Source organism: Macrotis lagotis, chromosome 5 (genome assembly GCF_037893015.1).
Source record: "Macrotis lagotis isolate mMagLag1 chromosome 5, bilby.v1.9.chrom.fasta, whole genome shotgun sequence".
Taxonomy (NCBI): Eukaryota; Metazoa; Chordata; class Mammalia; order Peramelemorphia; family Peramelidae; genus Macrotis; species Macrotis lagotis.
This window is the reverse complement of record NC_133662.1, coordinates 79,583,086-79,599,167: the sequence shown is the minus strand read 5'-3', so window position 1 is coordinate 79,599,167 and position 16,082 is coordinate 79,583,086. Positions and strand designations below refer to the sequence as shown.

Genomic DNA, 16,082 nt, shown 5'->3' with positions numbered 1-16,082 from the left:
CTATGCCACAAAATGCCATATAAAAGGATTACAGAAAGGTTTCACTTCATTTATTTGTTGTTCCAATGTCCTTTAGTAATAAATAAAAACAAGACGGCCTCATTCATAAAGACAAGGATTTATGGTACTAATGGGTTTTTTTTTTTTTGGTGAAACTACAAAATATCAACTATTTCAGCTCAGTTTGGGTCTTTTCTTCTTCCCAAGAATCCGATATAAAAAGTTCACTAATAAGGATAACAGATTAGTAGCCCCACTCTAGAAAGAGATAAATTGTCAGACTGATTGATTATAGATGTTGAGAGAGAGAGAGAGAGAGAGACAGAGAGAGAGACAGAGAGAGAAGCAAAGCTAATGTTTTCATTTGGAAGACAAATGGAAAAAAATCAAAGGTCTAAATGTTTTTAATCACAATTTCTGCAAATTCAATATCACTGTCAACTAGTTATGCTTTGTTTCCATTCTCTTGAAGAGGACAATAATTTGGGGGATATAGTTCCTGAACCCCTAATCTTCAGTTAGCAATGACCTTGCCCTTTTCAGTCATTAATGATGCTCAAAACTTTTTTTAACTGCTTTTTTCCCTTTAGAGTAGGTGTTCTTAACTTGGGGTCCAGAAACTTGTTTTTAAAATTCTATTTGCATAACTTATTTCAATACAGTTGGTTTCTTTTGTAATCCTGAAAATTTTATGTATTTAAAAATACTGGGTCCACAGATTTTACCAGACTGCCAAAGGAGACTACAACAAAAAGATTAAAAATTCTTGCTTATAAAGGCAGATTTTTACTTTTTTCAGTTATTGACTATATATGTGTGTATGTGTACATATACATACAAGCACACACATACACATTCTTTTTCTGAAAATTAAGTGTTCAACTGAGAATTCTCATCTCAGGCTACATCTTGAACCACATGCCAATTGAAAGAAAGAAAAGGATTAGTAAAGAGCTGAAGAGGATTGGAAGAGAAGGAAAAGGAGATAGTTGGCAAGGCAGAGTAAGAAAAGTCAACTAAAATAAATTGAAAAGGGTTTGCTGTTTTGTTTGTCTTACATCAGGGAAGTAACTTAATAGGAACAGTGTCCTTGGTGTGTGCAATAACTTATTAAAAGAAATTTGTGCTGAAATTTTTTATCACTCAAACAAAGGACCTGCACTGAATGGTGTCTGAAGTTTCTTCTAGCTGTGAATCTAGAATTTAGTTCTTACTTTAGTTTTTGTTTTCTTTGAAAATGACTTGGAAGTGACAGAACAAAAACAATTAACAGCTGGTAGATGTGGGTGTGATCCCTGAGTCAATGGATCAACTAAGATGGGTAGAAAATGGAAGAGGGCCTGCAGGATTCTAAATGACCCTACCTTGCCTCCCCCACCAAGGAAGCAAATGGATTCAGAAAACTAAGCCAGGTAAGCTTGATTTTAACACCTAGGAAAACTAGAATGTTTTATTAAAAATATGATTACTTTACATTTAAATAATGCAGTGGTGATTACAAAGAGCCAGTATGGATCTTTAAGGACATCATTCCCAACTAACCTTATCTTCCCCTTTTAGAAATAAACAATTACTAAACTAGGAGATCAGGAAAATATTCTAGATATAGCTTGCCTGATCAGGGGTTCTTAAACTGAGGTCCCTGAACTTGTTTTTTAATATTACAACTACTGGGCCTCAATATTAGCAAACCATTTCATAAACTATCCCATACTATTCTTATGGAAAAGATGGATATTGGCTAGATAATCATAAAATTTAATGGTTTTAGAACTTATTGAATAGCCAGATTCAAAGTAATCAGTTAATGGTCCAATGTCAAATTAGCAAGTCTCTCTGCAGTAGAATACTCCATGTTGTTCAAAAATTTTTCATTAGCATGAATAAAAGTAGAAATTGTATACTTATCAAAATTGCATAATATACAAATCTGAGAGGATGATAGGAGACAAATTATTTTAACAGGTGAGAGGAGTTGTTTTTTTGTGACACGGTCCCCTCTGGTAGTCTGGTGAAGATTATGGACTCCTCAGAATGTTGTTTTTAAAATGAATAAACTGGGGCAGCTAGATGGTGTAGAGCACTGGCCCTGGAGTCAGGAGGACCTAAGTTCAAATCTGAACTCAGACACTTAATAATTACCCAGCTGTGTGACCTCGGGCAAGTCACTTAACCCCATAATCCCATTGTCATAAGTAAAATTTAAAAAAAAATTAAAATGAATAAACTAAAATCTATAGTTACAAAGGAAACTAATTATATTGAAATACAGTTATTGAGGGATTCTAATTGTCACAGCAAAAATGATGATAAGATTGAAGTGACGAGAAGGTCAAGTGGAATTATGAAGATTTTTGAGTTCATATTATATAAAATTTGGTAGAAGAAAATGGTACCATTTAACTTTCAAAAGATTCAGGATGACAAGATGGCTGGTTTAAGAATCTCATGTAAAACTTAGTTTTAGATTCTACCTGGCCCCTAATGGCAAAACCAGGAAAAATAGTTAGAAATTGCTAAGAAGCTAACTTAGGCTTGTTATCAGGAAAAACTTCCCAAATGCAAGGCGTAGATTATGTAGCCACTGAGGTACTTCCCAAATAAATTCCCAAGTAAGTTAAAGGATTCCCAAATTGGGTAAAGATAATTCCTTTTAATGGCAATTGATTCTTTCTCTCTCCCCTAAAATTTTGAAGAGGCAGTCTACAACAGTGGATATTAGACTACAGAAATACCAAGAGCTAATTTCATCTCAGACACATCAATTTTGAAGAGATAGTGACAGCAACAACCCCCAAAACTTGTTAAGGCTATTTTAAGGATATTTCTCTCTCTCTCTCTCTCTCTCTCTCTCTCTCTCTCTCTCTCTCTCTCTCTCTCTCACACACACACACACGCACACACACACAAACACACACAGTTGAATACAAGGTGGTTTGTGAGGGATTGTACTAGGTTGGGTGGGGGGTTGGGCAGGAGTCAGGAAAGGTTTTAGGCAGGAGAGGATGCTTGAGGTACGAAATGAGAAGGGAATATAAGTCAGAGGTAAGCAGAGACTACATTTTAAATATGAGGGTCAACCAGTACAAACGAACAGAGATGGGAAATGGAATGCTGCAAGTGAGAAACAATTAAGTCTGGTTTAGCCAAATGTAATACAAAACTAGAAAGGCATGTTCAGATTAGCTGCTACCAGAGCCACCCCCACCATGTTCTACTAGTCATCAGAAATTCTAGGTCCTCTATGGCAGAGATGTTAAATGTACCAGCAGCTATAAACCTCCCAAATATGGCCTAGAATAAATTTTTAAAATTTTATTGGGAAACATTTAACAAATAAATATAATGCAGTATAGACAAAAGCTAATTTTTGGTTTTCAGAATCAATATATCTCGCATTTCTGTTTGAATCTGATTCTACTGCCCACTAATCAATACAATTCTAGGAATCTTTCTGAGGTCTTGGATTTTAAGCCTTCATAACACAAGTCAATTAGCATATCCAAAAAGTCTCACTCAGACCTACCCAAGTTTCTTAACCTATTATTGTCTCAGATCCTAATAAAGATCAGCTTTAAGATTTCAGTTAGTGATAATGATTGAATACAGAATGAAGCATGCTAGTTTTAACTTTCTTTTAAATTCAAAACTTCTTGTACAAAATGACTATTATGGAAAAATTTACATAATTGCACATATATAACCTATACCTGATTGTTTATTGTCTCAGGGAGGAGAGGAACAGAATTGAGCACTCAAAACTTTAAATAAAAATGTTAAGTGAAAAGATGGGACAGCTAGGTGGCACAGTAGAGAGAGAGCATCGGCCCTGGCATCAGGAGGACCTGAGTTCAAATTTGACCTCTAACATTTGATAATTGCCTAGCTGTATGGCCTTGGGCAAGTCACTTAACCCTGTTGCTTTGCAAAAACAAAAAAAAAATTTAAAAGTGAAAATATTTCAGTTAGAATTGAAGCTGTCCACTTATATTTTTCCCATTTATAAAATTGCTATGATAATAATGGCTCTTTGAATGTTGCTTTTGTTCTAAGTGGGGTAGTCTATGTCTTTAAAAGCTGAGTAGAATATAAAATTTAGAAAAAAAGACAGCTCTTGTCTTTAGTTAGCTCAAATAACATTATTTCCACTAGTCTTCACATGGAATTCACAATCAATATTGCCATCTCTACCATCCTCCCTCTTCCATCTCCTTTAGTATTTCAATAATACTTTGTACTTTTGCATGAATTTATCATGCAATAATTTTATTTCCCATATTTCAAACCTCTGAAAATACTTAGTAAATTTCAACTGGGACCTCACTTCAACAAAACCAATCCTTTTGCTTATTTCCCAATTACTCTTTATACCATTCTTTCCACTGAATGTTCCAAACATTCTCTTCAGATAGTTTCCAACAACATTCTTTCCCCCACCTTCTCAGCTGAGCATCACAATTAACAAAGTACTTTATGATCAAGGCTATTAAAAAAAGTTTCCTCTTCTTTTCTTGACATCTTCTAGTTCCTGAGGGGGGGAATGGGGTGGGAGGAAGGAAGAGAATTTGGAACTCAAGCTTTTGGAAGTGAATGTTAAAACTTGTTTTTGCATGTAGCTGGGGGAAAATTAAAAAAAAAAAGACATCCTCTAGTTCCTCATTTAAATGAAAGGGTGACTCATCTGTTAACCAAAGTCAAGACTCCCATTCTCTTCTGCCTTCTCCAGGTAACATCCACTACAAGCTCCCCATGTCCTATCACAAATATTTCCCTGCGTCCATTCCTGCCACCTATAAATATGCTTATCTCCCTTTCTTTAAAAACCCTTCATTTGATCATTACAATCCTACAGCTATATTCCTTTGCAGGCCAAACTCCTTGAAAAATCCTCCTGTGGGGGGTGGCTAGGTGGCACAGTGGATAGAGCACCAGTCTTAGCGTCAGGAGTACCTGGGTTCAAATCCAACCTCAGACACTTAATAATTACCTAGCCATGTGGCCTTGGGCAAGCCACTTAACCCCATTACCTTCAAAAATCTAAAAAAAGAAAAATCCTCCTGCACTTAGTGCTCTATTTCTTTTTCTGAACTTCAAGCAATCTCTCTTCCTAACTTTGTAATTCAATTGAAATTGTTCTCTCCAGTAATTAATGGTCTTTTAATCCCCAAATCTAATGACTTCTCAATTCTCATTCTCCTTCACCTCTCTGGATAACTTGATATTGTTGGCTGCCCTCTGAGTTGCCATGCCCCATTCCTCTCCTTTGTCTTCTTTGTTCATTCACTGTCAATATCATATCCACCGTGTGGGGGCATTATAAGGCTCTTGCCCTGGACTATGTTTTTTCTTTTCCCTCTAGCTCAGTGACTGCATCAGCTACTGTGGTTTCAATGACTACCTCTCCATGCAGATAACTCCCAGAGCTATTTTTCCAGTCTTAGTCTCTCTCCTGTGCTCCAGTCCGGCATAAGAAATTGCCTATTAGAACATTTCTACTTGAATGCCCCATAGGTACCTCAAATCAATGATGTACAAACTGAACTCATTTCTCCTACAAATACAACCCTCCTTCCAAACTTCTCTATTACTGTCTAGAGTACCAAGCCTTCTAGCCTCCCAGGTTTGCAACATTGATTATCATCTATCATTCCTTACTTCCCAATCAATCACCAGATCTTATTTCTCTCTACATATGTTGCCTACATCCCCCTTCTTTCCATTCATATAAGCATTACCCTAATTCAGGATCACATCACTTTTTGCCTGGACTTACTTCTGCTTCCTTCTCTCAAGACCCTTTTCACACCAATTCATCCTCTACAGTCACTAAACTAATTTTCCTGAAACTCAGGTGTGATCATGTCAACCTCCTGCTCCCTCCTTCCAGGACAAAATATAAATGTTTCTGGCTGACATTTAAACTTTTCGTTACCTTTCCAGTGTTCTTATGTTCTATTCCTCTCCTGGTATTCTCTAGCCATACTAGATCACTTACTGTTCTCCATGCTTGGTACTGTCTGTTACCCAGGTCCAGAATGCACTCTCTCTTCACTTACACTTCATAGAATCACTGGCTTCCTTTAAGATTCAGATTAATTTCCTAACTTTTACATAAAGCCTTTCCAGATTCCCTTAGATGCTAGTGTACTCCTCTAAACTATCTTTTATTTATTGGGCCCATAATACACACACACACACACACACACACACCACACAAACAGAGGCTATTTTACTTTTGGCTTCTTATCTCCATTGCTTATAGTAGCACAATACACACGCTATATGGTTAATGTTTCTTCATTGAAAGGATTAAAAAAAAAGGTCATGTATTAGAATTTAATGGGAAAAAACATGACCACTGTGGCCGAAAAGTCAAAAAAGCTTTTGCAGTTGAAAATGAGGCTTAGATAAGATTTGACAGGGAATGGAAAATGAGGATGGGTTGAGGAGTGGGTACCATACAGTAGGGCATTACTACAAATGTATTCAACTTGTACTAATGATGATAAAATGGTCAATCTTAATAGACTTAGATAGAGGGTGATGGAGTTGATAAAGTAAGAAAGTACTAGTTCTAAGGCTCCTGACTACTAAATTAAGGATTTTAGACCTGACATTTCCATGGATATGATCACATCAATGGAAACATAGTCTATTAGTGAAGATTAAAGATGACTGGTACCTCTGCATTGCCCAAATTTTTCTACAGACTATTCACAGAAGACATACATGATGGAAGCCTTTCTCTTAGCATTTTATATTTCACATCTAGTGAAACATTCAGATTGTCCATTTGTTCAATTGCTACTCTTCATTTCATTGCTCTCCTCCTTTTCCAATCATACATTTCCTCTCTTGTGATTCCTTGCACATAGGTAATCACAAATTACTTATTCATATGACCCACTTTAATGAAATATTTATGAGAAAGACTTACATGCTTATTAAAGGCATCCTTAAGGAAAACTAGAGAATAAAACAAGTTTCTGCAAATGATTTTCTATAGAAGATTACAGCTTTATAGTTAGGACAACTTTTAAAAGTCTTAGAGCAAGTGTTCCTAACAACTTAGTGTCCACAGACCTCAAAAGGCTTTGGGGATAGATTTCAAGTGGTCATGAAATTGGAGGAAAAAAATTTTGCTTTTACTAATACCTAATTGAAACAGAATTTTGTTTAATAGTGAATGCAAGCAACAAACACTCTGAGAAGGGGGTCAAAAGATTACCAAAGTCTTATTCATAGCACAAAAAGATTAAGAAACACGGTTTTAGAAATTTCCTTCCATCAAGGGATCTTTTATGACTATGTTAGAATCCTATACGATTTTTGAATAATGAAAATATAAGTGACTATTCAATGATATTGTGATTAAGAAGGCAAATAAAACATAAAATGGGGAAAATATATACTCAACAAGAATTTGACTGCCATGGAAGACATCTTGGGCTAGGTTCAAATGGATTTAATGCAATAATAAACAAATAACTATTACAGTTAAGTGCATAAAGGTACATACAACTAATTTCATTAAGGCTTACAAAGTTCATTCACATCTTATTTAAGACTCACAACAACCTTATGGGATAAGATGATTAATACACCTCTAATTTACAGATAATTTAATTTGAGATTTAGAAATGATTTACTCATATTACTCAGGTTACCTCTGAAAAAAGCATTGATGGAAATTGGTTTTTATTCATGTTATTTATTCTTTGAGAAGTAGCATCATCTACGACTTCTGAAATAAAACCTTATATTTATTATAGATATAAGCAAAATGAATTCCTCAGGAGTATACAAATTATTTTTATTCTTACTGGTCCAAATATAGGTCTATTTTCTGCCTATAAATAATCAGTAAACTTTCCCCCCAAAGATCTCTTTTGATAGGTACAGTCTATATGCAAAACAATATAAAATCAAAGAACTGATATATGCTGACACATGAAGTAAGGCAGTATGGTCAAAACCTGAATATTTCTGAAGTTATACTAGCATTAGCATCTATTGAAATATTATAGAAATTTTGGGGGATTGGTGTAATTATTTGCAAGGAAAGTAGAGTACTAGAAGTAGTTCTGGTATGTTATACAGCATACTACAGAGATGGTGTTAAACGGAACTAAATAAAATATGATAGAATAGTGGTAGCTCAAGAGAACAGAAATAGATGATTCAGGATATTCAGAATCAATATTTTAAATTAACTTGAGAAAAAGAGACTTTATTAAACAAATTTTTTAAAAAGGTTGTCGATCCAGAGTATATGCCAAAGCATTTACAAGTGACACAAAATGTTAACAGTTATATTTCTAAAGCTAGAAGGCCATACAGTTCAACCCCATTTTATAAAGCTCAGGAAGTAGGTGGCTAAATGACTTGCCTTTATTCACATAATGACAGAACCAAGACTAGAATGAAGGCTGTAAACTCCCAAATCCAAATGTTCCTCTATAATCCCACATGACCCATCTACCCAAATAAATCTGTTCTAATGGTCAATGGAGTCTTGGCTGCTTTCTATCCTATAGATCCCTAAGGTACTCTGCCAATACATACTTGGCAGAGAAAGTTCCAAGTATCATCTGGAGAACAAATGTACTCTTTGATTCTTGTTGCTATATCCAAAGAAGGAAAGTCCATAGCAACAGTTTATATGACATTACTAAGATTATGGCAAGTCTTTCCAATAACTTGCACTCTAAAAATGCAAACAAATACTTACTAAACACATACAGCATCTAAGACAATGTGCAGACAATGATAGAAAATAATCCTTTGCATATTTTTATTGACAAGACAGAGAGATAGACATAGATAAGTATAATACAAGATTATCTGAACAAGAAGGGAAGATCAACAATTGTCAGGTTTCATAGATGTGGTACTTGAAATAACACAAGGATCCTGAGAAATGGAGAAGAGGAAATTTATTCAAGACCCTTAGGAGGAAGAGGGAAGAGAGGGAGGGAGAGAGGAGAATGAAGGTTTGAGGATTAGGTTTGTAGTCTAGTTAAGATAGATCCCTGATAAGGAACAATATTAAATAGGTTGGAAACATAGGTTGGCAAGAGATTATGAAAAAAAGACCGATGTGAGGCTTGGGAATTCATGTTTAATCAAATAAGGATGTATAAAAAACACTTTTCCAACCTTAAAGCACTCTACAACTCATCTTTTATTATAAAATCACCTTTTATTTTAAAATCAGAGTCAAGAGGGAGCCACTAAAGATTTTTGAGGACAGGCATGACAAGGATGCACCTTAACATTATTTTGACAGCTATGTATATATTTGATGACTTGTTGAGGTAAGAGACAGGTGGTTAATACAAATCCAGGAGAAAAGTAAAAAGAACTTGAAGTCAGGGTGACTGCTGTGATAGACAGTCTCTATTTTTTAGGTTTTTGCAAGGCAAATGGGGTTAAGTGGCTTGCCCAAGGCCACACAGCTAGGTAATTTATTAAGTGTCTGAGACCAGATTTGAACCCAGGTACTCCTGACTCCAGGGCCGGTGCTTTATCCACTGTGCCACGTAGCTGTCCCCATGACTGCTGTGATGGAAAGGGATAGACAGAAGAGATGAATTTAGCTTTTAAGGGCTAGAAAGGTCTTGAAGAAGTCACCTGATCAAGCCCCCTCATTTGTGGAGGCAGAATTAACAGACCTTAGAGAGAATGAAGGAGACAGTCAAGGATGGTGGTGGTAGTAACTGATATTTATACATTATTGAATTATAGTCTAACAGACCCTGAGATGTTATCACCCCCATTTCAAAGATGAGGGGACTAAGATTCAGATCAGTAACTAAGTCAGGGTAACAGTGTCAGAGGCAGAATTTGAATCCAAATCCAAGTTCAACACTTCCACTAAATTACACTGCCTTCCAAATATGACACAAAGTTGTAAATAGATCCCATTGAGAGAAGCAGAGAAGGTTGGCAGAGGCCAAGGTTAGAAGGAAAATAATGAGTTCTGTTAAAACATGTTGAACTTAAGATGCAAGTGGGAAACTCAGATGGGAATCTATAACATGTAGTTGCGATGTCTGAAAGTGGAGTTCAGGAAGGCACATCTAGATTGTGAAAACAGATGAAAAGCAAATCCACAGAGAGGGTAAAAAGGCAGAATATACAAAGGACTCAGAGCAGAGGCTTAGGGGGGGATACCCCCCCCTCGGGGGTTGGGAGATGGATGCAGCCGCAAAGGCATCTAAGAAGGGATAGTATTTGGTAGGAGAAACAGCACAGAAGAGTCTAATGGGAAAGAGAATATCTAGGAGGACAGAGCGTTCAACTATGGCAAAAGCTACAGGAAGTCAAAGGTAATCCAAGCCATAGGATCCTTTGGGAACCCATGAAATGTAGCTGAATGGGCTTTGCTTTCCCGATATACTTTTCTTGGGGCAGTCAGTAACCTATGGGATAAAGTCCAGCACCTCCTTCCCCAAGAGGAATCTATCTTTAACTACTTCATCCAAAGTTGTGTTTAGTAGGCAGTTTTAGTACAACAGTAGAATCTGAAGGCAAATTATGAAGGGTCGAGTGAGTGGGTGGTGAAACGGGGAGTTGGCAAAAAGTTTATTCAAATATTAAAATGTACTTTAGACCACATTAATCTAGTCACCTATGGAAATCTGCCTTCAAGTTCAGACTCTTTTTACTTTCCTGATCTCTGGTTCTCAATCTGAGGTAGAAAACCTACTGGACCTTTCTGAACTCTGAGCTGATGTGGCACCCAAAGTTCAAAGATGCATACATAGTACCAGAAAACAAATAATCTATTCCCTTGTGCATACTTTCTGTCATTTTCACAGTCTCAATGCCATTTTAAAGCTTTTTTCTTTCTCCTTTTATGTCATCTATATACAATATACTCTAGGGGAGAGTTACAAGAGAAAAACATATTTACAATTCAGAAATAGTTTAGCAGGGCAAAGTCCTTCTAAGTACCCATAGAATCAAGCAATACATTTGTAAGGATAGGGATAAAAAGACAAAAAATTGTTTTTGTCCTCAAGGAGCTTACATCAGAGAAAACATGATATAGATATGTATGTATATATACATATTTACAATGTGATTTGTAGTATGGGGGCTGGGAGCACCTTTGAGGGGCAGGAGGGAAGAAGAGAAGGGTGGCTTAGGGAAGATCTAATGTAGAACATGGTCTTTAAACCAAGTTTAAATGTGTCAGGAGGAGGAAGCACTTTCCAGGCAAGGAGGACAGGTAGGGAGATTGGGTATGTTTGGTCCCAAATTCGGTTCCTAAGCCTCTATACCCAATATTCCCCTCAGCCGCAGTAACCCTATTGGATCTTTCACCTTGTAGCTCTAGATGGATAAGAGCATACCCATTACAAATTTTAAGCATTTTTTTCCCTTTTAATCTATTTTGCACACATATTAATATGTGTGTGTATATGATTCCCTAATTTCTCCACAACAGAATGGAAATTCCAAGAGCAAAGGAGTTATTTCATTTGTTTCTGCGTCTCCAATGCTTAACACATATCAGGTACTTAATAAATGCTTGCTGATTGAATTTAAGCCTACTTTTCCTCTCAGTCAACCAGAAAGCCTCCTAATGGGATAATAACTTATATTAAGTGATGTACCTACAACCATAAACTTGTTTAGTTAAACCTAATAACAAGGAAAAAGACAAGAAAATACAAAGAAATAGGATCATTCCCATAACCCAAAAAAAACAGGTCACAACTCCAACCCCTTTCTTTCAAAAATATATATTAAAAGTGCTTTATAAAGGAAATGATTCTTTAAATAAAATTCTTTTTTCCACTTTAGTCCTTCAAATAATCTTTAATACATAAATAGTATTGGGGTAGAAGTTTTAAATTCTAATCTAAGATGCAGTAACATTTCAATGGAAAGACATGCTTGTAATACACCTAACCTTTAGTATTTTTTTTTCATTTTTGTTCACAACTCTTCTGAATGCAGTAGATATCAGCAAAAGCCATGGACCAGATACTTATGTAGGGACTGTTAATATACAGAGGATGGGAATGGTAATGTCACTTAAATGATATAAGATAAAACCTTTAAATGAACACTTCCAGTGAAGAGAACTCAAGACATTTCTTGAGGCAAAGGAAGGTAAAGACATTATATTCACACTCTATTATAAATTGGAGCAAACACAATAGTGACTTTTTCATCTTTTTGGCAGATATATATTTACATGCATTAAAGATATTCACCATTCCTCTATTCTATCTCATATAGCCATACCAGGAGAACATATTGAGATGGTGTTCAGAAGTCTTAGCTAACATTGTCCAGCTTTATGACTTGGGTAAATCTCTTTACCACTGGACCCCATTCTGTCTGCAAAACGAAGGGTGAGGATCCATGATTTCTAAGATCTCTATCACCAAATTTAAGAGCTTCCCAAATGTGTCAATACATACATTACATGAAACATTTAAAGATAAACTTGAACACAAAATTTAGTTATTTGTAAAGTAATACTTTATTGAAAGACAAAATAAATGAAGCATGTGTAAAAAAATAACTTTTTATGGAATAGATGCCATTTCCCCAACATCACAAAGGCAGTTGTTTGCAACTAAGAAGTAGAGTTTTACAAATAATACATCCTCTCACTGAAGATAATTCAACTAGCATGTTGTAGAAGCTTGATCTTAAGTATTATTAACTTGGAAAGAACTAAGAACTTCAAAACATTCTGGCCATTATAATTCTGCCAAGTTTTAGAGCAAACAAATAGGAAAAATGATTTTAAATTTGAATTGTTACAATACTACTTAACTTTCTTGTTCATTTTGTAATATTGCAAAATAGCTATTGCTCTTTTCTAGTCATTTTCATTCTACTGTCAAAACTAGACTGCCCATAAAAGTTGTTCCTCCTTAACTTTTTCCAGATAACCCTAAAGGTGGGAATAGTCTTTTCTGCTGGTGCTGAAGAAAGTTGATTCTGGAGTGTACACTATGTTTTATTAATGCTAGGACTAGCAACTTAATGGATGAAGGCTCTCCTTTGGGGTTGTGGATCACAATGAATCCTGAAAGACAGAAAAAGAACACCAAATTACTAGGATACAAAATATATTTAATTATAGTATAAAAATTTAAGAAAATCATTGTAGATATTACATGATGGAGTAATTAAAAAAAACTACCCTTTTAGGGATTCACACTATTCAAAGATTCTTCATCCCCAGGAAATAGTTGTGAGGCATTCAACAAACAAAAAATTAAATCAATGGAAGACGGTAGACAATTTATTTCAATATTAAGAATTTGTGGGAAGAAGAGAAAAGCAAGGGAAGATTTAATAATGTGAATTCTGAGACAAAATTCAAGAAGAGCTCACCCCAAAAAATCCCAACGCACTCACATGGAATTTATTCTTTAAACAAGCACTCCCAGATGACCTGCTACAAAATAAATACAGTATCATATGCTATTTCAAGAGATTGAGTAGCAAGGTTACTAGATCTGGAGCTACATGTTGGCCAGGTGAGTTCTTTGGTTAACAGACAGCACAGCTGCCATAATTTACTAGACTAAGATACTAGTAAACTGTTGATAAACAACAACAACAAAATTGCTTATCAGGGGCCAGAGTTAACAGATTTTCTAAAGTTAAAGTTAAGAAATCAAATAGAGTTAGCAACATCTGCTGTTAATTGTTTAAATGGAGTACAGGTTTGTTTGTTTTTTTAAATAATTTGGTCAAGTTTGCTTTTTTACTTAGTGGGTTAAAGTCATTTACTATAAAAGTCTTTTCATACCACAACAGAAGCTTGGATTAGACTTAATAAAAGGTTAATACTTCTATATATAGAAATTAGAAGTAACCCACCCACTCACACTCAACCCATTCATAATAAATGCCTCTCTTTTTTCTTTTCATTGACAAGATGTTTCTGCTGTGGGAACTGTGGTGAAAAAACCTAGAGAATCTCTGAGTTTGAAAATGTAAAAAAAAAACAAACTGTGAAAAGTACATATATCTCAGATTACAGTAGAGCTGGTGGTATACTGTTCTCATACCCAAATATAATTTCCCCTAAAATGAAACAAAAAATAGGAACTTTTTAATGAGACTGACAAGTATATTAAAAACAAAAACAAATCAAAACAAATAATAACCTTCTGGCTAAAGGCCAGTCACTTCTACATTAATGTGGACAGTTCAGACTGTTTTCCTCTGAAAACTAGACATTCTCATCAGAACTGGAAAAAAACCCAAAAAACAACAATTTTTAACTGAGTAGGAAAAAGTCCTTTTGAAGCTTATGGAAGTAAAATCTCAAACTGGGCTACATAAACAGTTTGTAGAATCTTTAATATTATGTATTAAAAGTGCTATAGGGGCAGCTAGGTGGCGCAGTGGATAAAGCACTGGCCCTGGAGTCAGGAGTACCTGGGTTCAAATCTGGTCTCAAGACACTTAATAATTACCTAGCTGTGTGGCCTTGGGCAAGCCACTTAACCCCATTGCCTTGCAAAAAACCTAAAAAAAAATGTTGTAAACTTAAAACAAAAACAAATATAACAATTTGGCTGACATCACTACTTTATATATAGAACAGAGAAGGCCTAAGTGAAATGCTACAGTGGGAAGCAACTAAGCATGAAATAACTAGTAGTCCAGAAAGGGCAGTGGAAAGATGCTAAAAAGAAATTTTACCTACTTGTTATTTTTCTAGAGTTGATCCTTCAACCATGAATGGGATGGAAAATACCTTTTCCTATTCTTATACTCCATGAGTATTCCAAGGGGTTTAGAATTTGATTTAGTTCTGGTATATCATAGATTAGAAAGACTTCTGAAATCTGGCTAGGTCTCTTACAAATGATTTCAAACAACACTTCTATAAAAATCTATGTTTGAAGGGCAGCTAGGTGGCAAAATTGGATGGAGCACTAGCCCTGGAGTCAGGAAGACCTGAGTTCAAATTTGACCTCAGTCACTTAATAATTGGCTAGCTGTGTGACCTTGGGCAAGTCACTCAAACCCTAATGCCTTAAATAAATTATATAAATATGTATGTATGTATGTTCTAGGCTCCAACTTATAATATAAACTTATGGAAGAAACTTTAAACTAAGGGTTATTTCACTTAGCAAATTCATTTAGGACCCTGGGGGTCATTTTATTGATGTTAATCCTATTTCATAAATATTTATATTAAAATAGAACTAGAAGGGGGCAATTAAGTGATGCAGTAGATAGAGTTCTGGACCTAGAGGTAGGAAAACTCTTCTTCCTCAGTTCAAATCTGGCCTCAGACATAAACTAGCTGTGTAATCCCAGGCAAGTCATTTAATCCTGTTTTCTCATCTGTAAAATGAGCTGGAGAAGGAAATGACAAGCCACTCCCATATTTTTGCCAGGAAAACCCCAAATGGAAGAGACATTATCTAGTTCAACCTCTTCATGTTACCCAAGGTAACAAGACTAGAACAGGTAAACTAGAATTAAAACCCAGGTCTCAGGAGTATCAGCTTAGAGCTCTAATGGAAATGTATTTAGTTTATTAAACATCATAGCCTCTCATTAAGAGATCTTAGGCCAGGGGGCAGCTAGGTGGCATAGTGGATAAAGCACCGGCCTTGGAGTCAGGAGTACCTGGGTTCAAATCCGGTCTCAGACACTTAATAATTACCTAGCTGTATGGCCTTGGGCAAGCCACTTAACCCCATTTGCCTTGCAAAAATCTAAAAAAAAAAAATCTAAAAAAAAATATCTTAGGCCTAAATTTCTAAGAAGAGCAATTCCTCCCCCCAAAAACTGATAGTAAGTAAGGTGGTACAGGTCTGAAAGCTAACAAATCATTTCCCATAGCAAACCCTAATGAATTTACTACTAAGGCTGGCTTTTTGGACCTTGACTCAAGTTCAGAAATATCGCTAGGTTTGTCACTGATAATCTTCATCAATGATTAACAAATAAATACATTATACCTGTGCTGATATTTCTGGTAAGGAATCAACAAGCTTCCTAACCAAAGATTAAATATAAGTAACATTTATAAGATTTGCTTTGGGAAAAGGTAAGTAAACAAAAATTTATCACCA

The 16,082-nt window shown here is 35.5% G+C and overlaps 1 protein-coding gene and 1 long non-coding RNA gene across 2 annotated transcripts in view; both read right to left on the bottom strand.

Annotated features, from left to right (window-relative positions):
* ZNF292 (zinc finger protein 292) overlaps nucleotides 1-16,082 on the bottom strand; it is a 125,903-nt gene that overhangs the window by 50,157 nt on the left and 59,664 nt on the right.
* LOC141487666 (uncharacterized) overlaps nucleotides 2,825-16,082 on the bottom strand; it is a 68,019-nt gene continuing 54,761 nt past the window's right edge. The window contains exon 2 of the long non-coding RNA XR_012468491.1: nucleotides 2,825-13,057. This is a non-coding gene — a long non-coding RNA (uncharacterized LOC141487666). The remainder of the gene's footprint in view (nucleotides 13,058-16,082) is intronic.